Raw genomic sequence first — 14366 nt, 5'->3', positions numbered from 1 at the left:
AAAAAACAAATTTTAAAAGAAAAGCAAACTGTAGAATTTTATTCCATATGTAGCAAAATGTTAGTCTTTTTGTAATACGGAGAATTCTTACAAATGAAAAAGTTAAAAGCAAACAGCGCAGTAGAAATATGGACAAAGGATGTAAAGTGGCTATTTGTACCAAGAAAAGTGTAAATGCCTAATGAATGTGAAACTCAACATGTTAAAGCTCACTGGTAAGGTAATGAAAAATAAAAAAATCAATATGATACCTGTTATGGATTTAATGTTTGTCTCCCCCAAATTCACATGTTGAAGCTCTAACCTCCACTGTGAGGTTTTGGAGGTGGGGCTTTTGGGAGACTATTAGGTTTAGATGAGGTCATGAAGATGGGACTCTCATGATGCAGTCAGTGGGTGGTGGGGTGGGGGGAGAGTCCGTCTGTGAGCAGGCACCGAGGAAAGGCCGCGTGGTCACACAGCCACCTGCAACTTGGACAAGAGCCCTCTCCAGAACCCAACCATGCTGGCACCCTGATCTCGGACTTGCAGCCTCCAGAACTATGAGAAATGAACATCCGTTGTTTAGGCCACACAGTCCATGGTACTTCATTATAGCGGCCCAAGCTAACGAAGAGTTTCGGTACTGCGAAGTGGGTGTTGCTGTAACAAACACAGGCATGCGCCACATTTCAGTCAATGATGGACCACATAGATTTTGATGGTCCTGTAAGATTATAATACCGTATTTTTACTATACCATTCTTACATTTAGATACACAAATACTTACTATGGTGTTGCAGTTGCCTACAGTATTCAGTACAGTAACATGCGGTACAGGTTGGTAGCCAAAGAGCAATAAGCTGTACCATAGAGCCAGGGTGTGCGGTAGGCTATACCATCCGGGTTTGTGTAAGTACACTCTGTGATGGTTTCACAATGATGGAATTGCCTAACAGTGCATTTGTTAGACAGTATCTCTGTTAAGCAATGCATGACCACATCTAAAGATGTGGAAAGGAGTTTGGCATTTGGCAATGGGTAGAGGCTGGGAGAGTTTTGCCGTGAACTGACTCTGTTGCCCGGGCTAGAGTGCCGTGGCATCAGCCTAGCTCACAGCAACCTAAAACTCCTGGGCTCAAGCAATCCTCCTGCTTCAGCCTCCCAAATAGCTGGGACTACAGACATGCACCACCATGGCCAGCTAATTTTTTCTATATATATTTTAGCTGTCCAGTTAATTTCTTTCTATTTTTAGTAGAGACGGGGTCTCGCTCTTGCTCAGGCTGGTCTCGAACTCCTGAGCTCAAACGATCCGCCCGCCTTGGCCTCCCAGAGTGCTAGGATTACAGGCGTGAGCCACCGCGCCCGGCTGTGAACTGACTTTTAAAGGCAATTCTAGGGAGGCCTCAGGAAGAAGAGGAGAGCTGTAGAGATAGCTTCCATCTTCTTAGAGAACACATAAATAATCATAGACAGAACGCGGGTAGAAATACGGATGGTAAAGGCCGTTCTGGTGAGGACTCAGACAGAAAGGAGGAACATATTATTGGACAATGTAGGAAAGACAATACTTATTATAAAGTGGATAGGGACTTGGCTGAATTTTGTTCATGTTCCAGTGTTTTGGGGAAGGTATAACTTGGAAGTAATGAAATTGGATATTTATCTGAGGAGATTTCTAAGCAAAGTGTTAAAGGAGTGGCTTGCTTCCTTCTGACTGCTTACAGTAAAATGTGAGAAGAGAGAAATGAATTGAAGAAGGAATTGTTAAGCAACAAGGAACAGAACTTAAAGATTTGGAAAATTTTCAGTTTAATCATGTTGCAAAAAATAAGAATGTGTGTTCTGAAGAGAACACTAAGAGTGTGGCCAAACAACCCTTTGAATGAGAGATTGGTCTGGATGTGAACTGCAAACCTAAGCTGCCACACCTCAGCGGAGACACTGCAGTTTGAACTGAACGGGACAGACATGAGGTGAAATGAAGGAAGGCTATTGGACTTCTTACATCCTGTAAGATCAGCTCTCAGAGCTATTTGGCTGTGATTCTTCAAGACAAGGGAAGGATGACCCCCGTAGGTGATTCACAGATCATCAGGGCTTCCTCCTTGATTTCAAAAGTGGGTACCATCACCCCACTTTCAACAGGCCAGACAGCATCTGCCTGGGGCCTTGGGTTTGTGGCCACCCAGAGCCTTGGGGATGGCGCTATCACTGCCTGGCAAAGCCACAGGGGTTCAGAGGGCAGAGCGTCTATCCAAAGATTATTTTTTTGAGTTAAGATCTAATATTTGCCTTGTTAGATTTTGGACTTGTTTGGGCCCTGTCACCCCTTTCCTCCTCCTGATTTCTCTCTTTGGAAATGGAAATGTCTATTCTATGTCTGTCCTATCACTGTATCTTGGAAGCACACAATTTATCTGGTTTCACAGCGGGAGAGGAATTTTGCCTCAGGATGAATCCTACCCGGGTCTCACCTATATTGGATGTAGGTAATATGTAGATGAGACTTTGGACTTTAGGTTTTAGAGTTGATGCTGGAATGAGTTAAGACTTTGGGGGCTGTTGGGATGGAATGAATATATTTTCCATGTGAGAAGGACATGAACTGTGGAAGGCCAGGGGTAGAATTTATAATGCTATGCACTGAATGTTTGTGTTCCCTCTTCAGGGGAGGAATCCTCACTGCCTAGCCACCTCTTAATACTATCACATTGGCAACACCCAGATTTTGGAGGGGACACATTCAAACCATAACATTCAGTAGTGTTGTGATGGGGCACTCCAGGTAGTAAGGCAATGGGTAATTTGTCTTTCCTTATCTATCTTTTTATGCATTTTACAATGAGCAAGTATTATTTTTGTAATTAAAAACTGTCTGAAAACTTGAAATCAATGACACAGTTATTTAATACATGGAGAAAAGTCTTGAATATGAAGACACCAATATGCGGCAATTTCTGTATTCATTTTTTTGTATTTTTCAAATGTTCTGAGACTTTATTAATTCAATTTAATTTTTTTATTACAGAATATTATGGGGGTACAAACATTTTGGTTACATGTAATGCCTTTGCCTCACCCAAGCCAGGGCTACAAGAGTGCCCTTCCTCCATACTGTGCGTTCTGCCTGATTTTATCAATTTTATGGTAAAATTATTAATATGAAACACTTTGTAAGAACTCTTCTTAGTCGTGAAAGTATTTCTTTATACATGTATATTTATGTGCATAATTGTTTTTATATATATGTAATAGTGACAACTTTTAAAGATGCCAAAAAGGACCAAGACAAGTAAAAAGAGTAATATAACACAACAAATGCCAAGTCAGAATGAACAAGTGTTAACATTTTGTCCTTCTTGCTTCCAGGGTTTAAAAAAACAAGTAAATAAAACATTCAAATCCTTCCAATCCCATTCCCAATCCTCCCTTCCTCCATAGGGGAAACCAATATCATGATTTGGTATAGATCTTTCCTGTCATTTTGTCATTTTATATACATTTGCCTGTCTGTTTCTGTATCATCTGTTTCTATCTATCTATTTGATCATTTTCTATGTAATTCTAATTCTGCAGAAACAAGGAACAGAAGGAGCTCTTCCTTGAATAAGGCACTGGTCATGCCTCAATTAGAACCCATGTAAGTGAAGTTCCTTTGTAATGAAGTCAGTGCAGTTAAATAAAAAGGGGGGAGGAATTCAAGAATCATGCAAAAATACAGTTGATGGGAACCATATGTCTGAGTGGCCACGTTCCAATAAACAGGGTGAGTGCACAGATGTGCTGGTCATAAACTCCTCCCAACTCCTCTTTTGTCCATAAGGTAACCAGAGGTAAACAAGACTAACCTTTGTCATCACCCCCCCCAAAAGTGGCCATGGGTCCCAGTGTGTCTGCCTCTCTCCATCTCCCAAATCGGCAGTCAGTTATCATCTGCTACTCTGTGTCCTGGTTTTCAAAAGGAGACAGCGTCTGATAATAATCACTTACACTTGTTGACTGATAGATTAATCTTTAGCAGATGAGTTTCAGTCACTGTGATATCTCAGTCATGCTAAACCTCTCATCTCCAGTTGAAGAAGGAAAATCTTTAGCTTTACCCACAGCTAAGGGAATTTTAGGTATCAGCCCGCAGTTGGTGAGATGCGTTTGTTATGGTGGAGGGGTTCCTGAAAGTGAATCTGATTTAGGCCTAACCCAGCGGTTTTCAAGAGTGACCATTAGAATCACTAGGGAGCTTTCGTAAAAAACACCAGTGCTGTGCTCCACCGCCAGAATTCTGATTTAATTGGCCTGGTGTTGGGTTTGGGCATGACTGTTTTTAAAACTTCCCCTGCAGACCCCAAAAGATAAATACTGTATAATTCCACTTACGTAAGGTACCCAGAGTAGTCAAATTCATAGAGACAGAAAATAGAATGGTGGTTGCCAAGGACTTGTGGGGGGAGAGAAGAATGGGGAATTATGGAGAACCACCTTCCTCTCTCCGGTGACTGTTGGCAGGGTGGGTTCTCTCGGCCAGTTGGCACCCTACTGCCTTGCAGGCTCAGCTGGGTGCTCTTCTGCTTTCAACTTTTGCTGCTTCCAGGGGGCAAAGAAGTTCACTTTTCCTTTAAGATTTGGTCTGTTCCCTGCCCAGGACTAGCCCTGGAATCCCTCTCCATGCCTCCTGTGGCACATCTGCAACTAGCAGCAACATGCAGAATAGGCAGCTGAATGGCAACTTCTTCACAGAGGGATTTTATTCTCTAGTCTCTTCTGATGCCTTTGGCTGGAGCCTCCTCCCTCCGTTCTCTTTTTCCAGACTTCTGCATGCTTCGTTTGATCTAGCCCTGTAATCTGACTCATGCAGGTATAAATCAGGCAGGAATCACCAGACAGTTAATGTCAAAGAGGAATGACCATATGTCCATAGGGATGACTAGTTCTTTGTATCTTCTCTAATGAAACGTCGTGCTTATCTGGTTTGTAATCCAGATGTTAGCAGAGGTCACCCTGTCTTTTGAAAATATATGAAGCTGACGCAGCCCCTGTCCCATTGGGGGACATCCAATGTTCTGTCCAAGGTTCCCCCTCCTGTCTGGCTTGGAGTGTCTGAATTTGCGCAAGTGGTGGCTCACTTGCGAACATATTCTGCACGGCTCCCTTAGCTCTCTTTCGGCGCTGACCTGGAGGGGACACTTAGCCCATTCCCACTGATTGCCGCCTCTACCATCTGGAATACAAAACAAAACAAACAAAAAAACGAAAAACACCTACAAAAGGCATTTATTTTCTCAGTAGTCTTTATTATATGTGTGAGGATGATGATCGGTTATCATATTAGCCCAAAGCAAAACTCTCGCTATTGGGTACTAGATATTTCTGTTTTAAAAGTCCTTCAGCAATATCATAGGAGTCTAAAGTCATAGACTTCATATAAAGTCCCCAAACTGGAGACTAACCTAAGGTGTTAGAAGTCAGGTTAGCGGTTAGCACGAGGGGCTGACTGGGAGGAGTCCGGGGTGGGGGAGCTTCTGGGATTCTGGTGAAACTGCCTCTTGATTACATGCTGGTTCCACATGTGATTTTGGAAAAAGCCACTGAGCTGTGCACTTGGGATTTGTGCACTTCTCTGTATTTATGTTACGCTTCAATAAAAAGCTTGCATTATAAACTAAAGAACAAGGGAGAAGCAACCTCCTGTGCAGGCATATTGCTCCACTCTTCCTCCAAGTCAGGTGACAGAGAACTGTCCCTCCCGCCTAGCACCTGCATCCCAGAAGTCAGAAGTGGCTGCGGTTTTGGGTTTTGACCTGCACATCTGCAACTAGCAGCAACATTTCAGAGTAGGTAGCTGAATGGCAACCTCTTTGCCAGAGGCGGTTTTATTCTCTGGTCTCTTCTGATACCAAGTCAACAGGTTTTGACTTGTTAGCAGTGTTTTCAAAAAGGACAAAGAGAAGTGCGGGCACACAGGCACACTGTTGATGGCGGGCCCCATGCAGATGATACGCTGCTTCATGTATGTCCTCACAGCAACTGCACCCTCGAGAACTGGAAAGACATGTCCAGGTGCCCTCTCCCCCCTGTTCCATGACAGCCCATGCTTTGGAACACCCAAACCTGTCAGAAGAAAGCCTCTGTCTCCACTTTTGAGGATCCAGAGAGGCCTGAACCACCTCCACCCAGTGAGATGACAGACTCACAGGTCCTGATGCCACGCCAGGAGCTAGATAGCCAGAGAAAACAAGAGCCTGGGCAGACCAGACATCCTGGCTCCTGGGATAGGAAGCCAGACTGGAGGTCTCAGGACACTTCAGACTGTCCACATACAGCATCCTCAACATGTCTATGCTGGGGCAAAAAAAAAGGTACAGCGAGGGACAGAAGGACAGCTCAGCCTGGGCATCCCTCTCCTGCAGCCTGCCCTGTGCCCTGAGCTCCTGGAGCTCTCCACCACTGGGGCCCTGGGACATGGTGGTACCTGCCCCCACCCTCAGGAAGGGTATCGACAGTGCCAGAGGCTGCACGCAGTGCCAGCAATGTAGCCCCCAAGGCCAGGTGCCAGCAGAAGGTGGCAAGGAAGCATGGGGTGTCCAGTGGGTGCGGTGCACACGTCACACACAGCTGCTACAACAGGGTGCGGATCAGGGCACGATCCACACCTCGAACGCCCACGGCAACAGCCAAGGCCCAGCTTTGTGCGCCGCTGTGCTTAGCCACCCTGGTGCATCACAGCCACCAGGGGCTCAACAGGAAGAATCCCAAACCCAGTGACCTGCTGCCCTGGTGACCTGCCGGCCTGGCATGTGAAGTAAGACCATTCCTCAGGGTGTTCCCCGTCCACCATCACCATCTGCTTTATCCCTGGACAACAGGAGAACTTAGCAAGGACGGTATTAAGGCAGCAGCTGCTTTCTCCATCTCTTCCACAGGTACCTGCTGCCGTTACCCCTGCCCTCATGCGTCCCTTGGTAGGACACAGTTCCAGCAGGGCTGGATCACTAGCCCTGAGGAGAAGAGCCCAGGACTGTCCACAGGGAACCACTGCCTGGGGCATAATCACAGCCCAACCATGGGTGGACAGGTGTACTCACCGCTCAGGTAAGTGCTCCCGGTGGGGCGGTAGGAGGCGCCTCAGTAATAGCACTTCGCACCCTGAGCTTTCACTCATACCTCTGGTCTGCCCAGGCCTGAAGCGGACACACGTGATGGTACATGCCACAGCAGTTATGGTCATCACTGTGATCTGGTCAGTGCACCGGGTCTCGCCAGGCTGGAACTGCAAGTCCAGTCTGACTAACATGAGCATCTGCATTTTCATACCTCTTAGCCCCACCCGATCACAGAGGCGCAATCTGTTCTGGTTGCTGGTCGGGTGCAGACACGCTGCCCGTGCTGCTTGCTGGGCACTGATCCTGTGGCCGCTGCTCTCTTCAGCCCCCGGGGAAGCTGCAGCCAGCTGGGCTGTAGCTGTCCTGCCCTCTCATGGCCTGTAGTGTCACCGTCACTGTGGGGGCCACTCTTACTGCTGGCTGAGCTGAATCTCTGGACCCCATGTGGATCTCTGGAGTCCTCTAGCTCAGAGGTCTTTCTGAACCTCGTGGGGGCTAGGGCCAACCCCTGCTGAGTTCAGGGGGCCTCGGCACTTCTACCCCTGCTTTTCTTTCGGGTTGCTTCAGCCAGCTTGGTCTTGGTGCCCATGTGTAAGTGAGAGACGTGCATGGGATTGGGCAGGGTTTGGTGCGGGAAGCAACTGCTCTTTCCTCCTGCAGTGGGCCTGCGGGCTATGGGGACTTACATGACAAAAGCGGCACTGCAGATCTAAGGAAAAGGGTGGATTGTTTAGGAGACGGTGGTGAGAAAACAGATTCACTCTACACTACACATAAAAGTGTACTCTGGATGGAGTTAAGAGCTTAAATGTGAAAGCTAAACTATACAATTAGTAGAAGAAAGGGAAGGAAAGTATATTACGTCCTAGGGATATGAAAGAACTTCTTAAAGTTTCACAAGTTCAAATTGTATGGGAAAATGATTAATTTATTTAATGAATTTGATTCCATGAAATGAAGGATTTTTGTTCTACGAAGGACTTTATGGGAAAGTTAATCAGCAGCAGTGGAACTGGACGTTTAGACATTTGCCATGTCTAAAACTGACAAAGTAGCTGGGCGCAGTGGTGTGTGCCTGTAGTCCCAGCCACTAGGGAGGCTGAGGTGGGAGGATTGTTGCGTCCAGGAGTCCTGGGCTGTAGTTTGCTACGCCAATCAGTGTTCACATTAAGTTCAGCATCAGTATCTGACCTCCCAGGAGCAGGGGACCTCCTAAGGAGGGATGAACTGGCCCAGATCAGAAACTGAGCAGTTCAAAACTCCCGTGCTGATCAGTAGTGCGGTGGTGCCCGTGAATAGCGCTGCGCTCCAGCCTGGGCAACATAGCAAGACCCATCTCTAAAACAAAAACAAAACCTGACAAAATATTAAAATAATTCTAGACTATACAAAGAATTTCTGCAGATCAATAAGGAAAAACCAACAATTTCAATAGAAAAATGGGCCAAGGACATGAACAAGCAAACAACAGAAGAGAAACCCAAGAAATTAACAGGATGTGACAGGATGCTCAAATACCACTGATAATCATAGAAATGCAAGTGAATACCTCCATGTATAGAATTTTGCATTTACCATGCTGGCAACCATTGCAAAGCCAGGTGTTGCTAAGTAGGAGGGATTTGGTGAGGCAGAATTCAATCATGCGTCACTGATGGAAGTGTGGCCAGGTGTGGCCATTCTGGAACAGAGCCTGATTTGACTTGGTCAAATTGAGTCCTGTTTTTGCACACTCTGTGACCTAGCAAACCTGCTCCTGGATATGTATTTCAGGGAAATCCTCACACGGACCCATAAGGGAACACATATAAAGATGTTCATCATTGCATGTTTCTATAGTGGCAGGGAGTTAAAGGCAACCTGAGGGCCATCGCTGGAAGAGTGGAGTGGTAAACATAGCAGGTGCCCGCGATGGGGTATTATGCAGCAGTTAGACGTCTTGAATTAGATGTTACACAGCAACATGGTCAGATGGGAAAAACATACAGAGGAGGAAACATAAGATCTATTGTATAAATTTTTAAAATATATGCACATAAATCAACAGTACATGTTTTTCAAGAACATATTCAAATAAAGATGCTCATTAACATGGTAAAATAGTTAACTTGTGGAGGGAGGGGAATGAGAGTAGGAACTAGGGGGAAAAAAAAGAGAATCGGTAAATCAATAAAATAAGGAAATGTCTTTGTGCAGGCCAAGGATAATAATATGCTATGGCCAGAGAAATAGAAATAATTTGAACCTCTTCAATCCAAGCAAACAAAATGAAACAAACAAAATCAGCCGCCACCTCAGAAGGGAAGACATGAATTTCAACTATGTAAGGTAGAGTATGATGCAAGCTCCACTGAGAAAAGGTCACGTAAGATAAGGCAGGTGAGACCCTGTCTGTGACAGGAGAATCAGAGTGGGCTTACCAGGGAAGCATGTTTGAGTTAACGTAACTACCTAAGAACAGGACTCTTTCCCAGGTGGCTCACATCGGTGAGGTCCACTCATAGGAGAGCCTGTCCTTATAGGGACCTTATAGAGAACTTACAGAGACCTTGGGACCAAATCCATATCGATTGCCACTGGGAAGTCCAGCACTCACACAAGAGATGCCTGTGTATGTGTGTGGATGGGCAGGGAGACAGGAAGATGGCCTCAAAGCTGGGCCCAGGGACATGGGCCAGGTCATACCTAGTGGCTGATTATAGATTGCTCTCTGTGTTGTACTGTATTCTGTAGTCCCCTTATAAAGCTCAACTGTGGATGAATAAAAGGAAGAATCTCACTTTAGCTAGGAAAGAAGTGGTACCAAGGGGCATTGGAGATTCACCTGCTTTCAGTCATGGTAGGTTAAGGGCTAAACCACCACTTTTCTAAAGACAACTACAAAAGTTAGAAGAGACATCAAACCATTTTCTTAATAACACTGAAGATCTAACAAAAAAAGAGAGGAATTAATAAAGTAGGACAGAGAGGCAGTAAGAACCTAAACTGGTAAGCCTTTGCTCCTTACCTGAGATATGTTCACCCCGTGGGAGAAGGCAGCTGACAGGCCAAGCTCCTTGGGCAAGTGTGAGGGGCCATATTGCATTGCATAGTGTCCTGGAAATGCAGAAGAGTCACCTGTTGCACCCCAATGACACTTTTACCCTTGGCTGTCTGCCAGTCCTCAGAACCATGTAAGATGAGCAGTGCTTTGGGGAGACTTCTAGAGCTGGAGGGACAGTCGGTGTTCACTGTCCACCAAAGGTGGAAACCCAGTATAAGCCCACCTTCTGCTCTAAGCAGGGACCCCAAAGGGCTGCATCTGGAAATGAGGTTGGGCACTGGCTTGGTGGACATATAGAACATTCTCTAGCCTTGTTCCTGGATTGCTAGCACCCTCAGGTGTTGGCAGAAGGAAAGAAAGATCCTCTTTGGAAGAAGATTATAGGTTTCAAATTAATTCTCAAAATAGTCATTTCAATTAAAGCACACAGGCACATGAGGCATATGAGACAAAATAACGTAAGTCACAATCGACAGAAGCCATAGACTATAGAAACAGACCACCTGGATCCCAGACATTAGAATTACTAGATACAACCTGTAATAAAACCAGGCTTATCTATGGAGATAAAATTTGAACTTAAAAATTTATGTAAGAATATGAAAATTTCGAAAGCAACATCGGATATTTTTTAAAAGAACTAATTAGATATTACAGAACTAAAAAGTATAATAACTGAATTAAGAACTCAATAGGACAGTTTATAACAAATAATCAGTGGAAAGGGAGATAAGTCAGAAGAAACCACCCAGAATGAAGCCCAGAGACACATAAAGATGGAAAATACAGATGAGAAGATAAATGAGATAGAAGATACAGGGAGAAAATCCAATATATGTTTAACTAGAGTTCCAGAGGAGAGGAGCAGAGGCAATATCTGAAGATGTAGTGGCTGAGAGTTTTCCAGAATTGATGAAGTTAGCCAATCCACCATTCAAGAATCTAAAGGAAAGATTCCTGCAGGAAATAGGAACCTCCAGAAACCAGGCATTCGTTGATCCAAGGATCCCTCCTGTGTAGGTTCTTTTTTTATGACAAGGCATGAACATACTTGAGGGAAGTGGTGGGTTTCTTGAGAGATTTGACCTTGTTGAAAAGCTGTGGGAAAAATCCAGCTGAAAACACAGGAGAGAGGACAGTAATGCATGAAGGGTTTAGAGGGCACAGGAACCAGTACTTTGAATAATGATAACAGGTATCATTTACTGAGCATTACATGTCACACATTGATACTAATTCTTACAATTCTTAACAATGAGTATTTCTATTCATATATCACTATGTTAATTGATATTCAGGAAGTTTAAAGCTTATAGCTAGTCTTATAGTTAGCAATTGGTGGCACTAGGTCCAAACCAGGCCGGACTTACTCCAAAGCCTGAGCTCTTTCTACCCTACCAGGCTGCTTCCAGAGCTCCAGCTGCCTTGAAAAGGCCCTTCTTCCTTGTCTGAGATTGGATGGAAGGAGGAGAGAATGATTGTGGAGGTGGAGATGTTTGTAGAATACAGAGAAAGTATTAGCAATTGAAGTCATTCAGGCTTGAGGCTTGGTCATATTCAGGAAAATGGTAAGGGACGTTATTTGCAGAGTTTGAAGGATGTGGGAATTCAACAGAGAAGTAGCTACCAAAGAAGAACTTCCCAGGGGAGAGGGAGAGGAAAATAGCCAAGGTGAGCCAAGTGCCGAAACCATCAATGACGGCATGTAGACGGGGTGGGGCGGGGGGAGTTTAAGAAGAAACAGAATATTTCGCAGCCTCAAAGTATCTCCCCCAAATAGTTATTAATTACAAAAGGAAAGATAGTAACTTTACAGTAGAGAAGCCCAGCAGCCGTCGCTATAACCAAGTGATCTAAAAATGCTGTTTTATTAAAAGAGATAATCGCACAAAGCTCCTGGCGAGGAATAAGTGAATAAGCAATGACTATTCTTGCAGCCCTTGAGATAACAATAACAATACCCAATGATCTGCAGCCAAAACCTCTCCGCACTCCCAAGCCACCTCAGTACACAGTTAACCCGTGCAGGAGTTGTCTGTCCTTGGGTAAGGGGGTTAACGCATGCGCATTAGACAGGGGTCTTCTGTAATGGATCAATTCTAATGGGGAGCGGGCGGGATTCAGGCATGGTGGCAGCATTGGAAGAAATGCTTGGGGCTGGGCTGAGGGCAGTTTTGGTCTCAGTCTTCCAGTGTACACGCTCCCGCCTGCTCTCGGCTGGATCGCTGCCCGCGCTTCTGCGGGGTCGGCCTCCCGCGCTCAGCTCTCCAGATGAGCGTGCGCAGGTCGGGGCGCCCGGCCTTGCGGCTGAGGGCCCTGAAGCGGCAGAGTCCGCGGCCTCCCCGACCCTGGCTGGGCTGTAGGATCTGCGAGCTCCTGGCGGGCAGCACGCGGCCTCCTTCGCGCGCATAACCCGTCTAAGGGGACGTTGGACTCCGGTGGCCTGAAGAGCCCGAACGCTCCGGGGCGGGTCCCTTCTGGGAAACGCGCGGATGCCCTCTAGTGGGAGAGCTTTGAACTTCCCTGAAGTCCCGCGACTCTGATTTGGGGCGAGGGATTAAGTCCCTGGGGTCAAGACTGCGTGTCCCGCTCACTCCGTGTCGCGCAGAGAGCGGGGCGCAGTGTGGCCCTGGAAGTCGGGGACAGCGAGGATGGTGCAGACCCGATGAGCCAGGCCTGAGTCAGCGCCAACCCAGCAGGGCGGGGAGGTCTCCTGCCGCATCGCCCCCTCCCGTCCCCTCCTGCCAGGTGGAATTGGCACTGTCCATTCTTCATTCCCCCGCAGGGAAAAGGAGGGAGCGAGGAACACACACACGTGCGAGGTGGCTTCGCTTATTCATCTGGAAGCTCGCTACTTCTAAAAATGATTTGCTGTGATCACAAAGATTTATGAGAAAACTAAAGAAAGGGAAAAAGATGATCAGAGAAGCAAGTTAATACTTAAAATGAGTCTTAAGACCCTGAACAATCACTAGACCAGTAGAATAGAAATAAGATACTCAATTTCCAAATCATTAGAGCTTAGAAAAAAAGGAACTGAGTAAACGCGATCAGTCTCTCAAGAATCAGGAACAACAGACAAAGGGGAGGAGAAGGAAAAGAGGAAGGAAGATAGGTCATGGTGACTAAAGCTATGAAAGAAATCAAAAAGGAGAAAGCACCTCTCAGAGCGTATCTATTGCAGGTGGATTGCATTCCCCTATTTTTAAAAGACCACTAGTCAAAAGCCTACAACAGCTTACCTACCTATTTTCTGTTCACAAGACACATAGCTAAAGCAAAATGACATTTAGAGTTTGAAAATAAAGAGATTGTTAAGGGTATACCAGGAAAGAGCTAACATCCCCACATCCATCCGCTTGGGGTTCCGGCTCCAAAATGCATCTCACATCCATGCATCTGGCTGTGCCCCAGGGGCACTGCCTAAGCCGCCCCACGGTGACTTCCCATCTGGAGGACAGCTATGGTTTTCTACTTGAAATCCCTGCCTCCACCTGTCTTCTTCCCTATGAAGCAGACATAATGTTCCTTTAAAACAAATGTGCCTAAAGTCCTCCAGTGTCTTCCTATGGCACTTAGAGTAAAATTCAGCCTTCTTACTCTGGCCCACTCCAACTGTAGCTCACATCACATTCCTCCCTCCTCACTGCTGCCACAGTGGCCTTCTTGCTGCTCCTCACACCCACCTGGGCACGTGCTGTTCCCTCTGGCTGAATGCTGTTCGGGGAGCTCTTCCTCTCATCGTTCAGGTCTCAGCTTCAGGATCTCCCCTGCAGAAGAGCCTTCCCTGGCCGGCCTATGCAGAGTCAGCCCTCCATCTAGCTGCTATTTGTCGCCGTTCTGCTCATTTCCTGCAGAGTAATTATTATAATCTATAAATATTCATCTGCTTATTTATTTCTTCTCTAGTAGAATTTTTACTACAGTTTTTTTTTTTTGTTCTTAGTATACACTCATACCATCTGCAGGTAAAGATTTTTTCTGCTGTTAGAATTTGTTCTTATAATTTCATTTTCTTTTAATAATGCAATTGAGCCTTTAAAACAATGCTGAATAATAATGATCATAGTAAGCACCCCTTCTTTGTGCTTAATTTTAATGGAAATAGTTTGAGGGTTTCATGGTTTTAGTAAGGTATTTGCTCCTGACTTTTGGTAAAGATTCTTTATCATATTTAAGAAGTGTCCTTCTGGCCGGGCACGGTGGCTCACGCCTGTAATCCTAGCACTCTGGGAGGCCG

The sequence above is a fragment of the Propithecus coquereli genome, unplaced genomic scaffold (genome assembly GCF_000956105.1).
Source record: "Propithecus coquereli isolate 6110/MARCELLA unplaced genomic scaffold, Pcoq_1.0 Scaffold10, whole genome shotgun sequence".
Lineage (NCBI taxonomy): Eukaryota > Metazoa > Chordata > Mammalia > Primates > Indriidae > Propithecus > Propithecus coquereli.
This window is presented reverse-complemented; position numbering follows the sequence as displayed.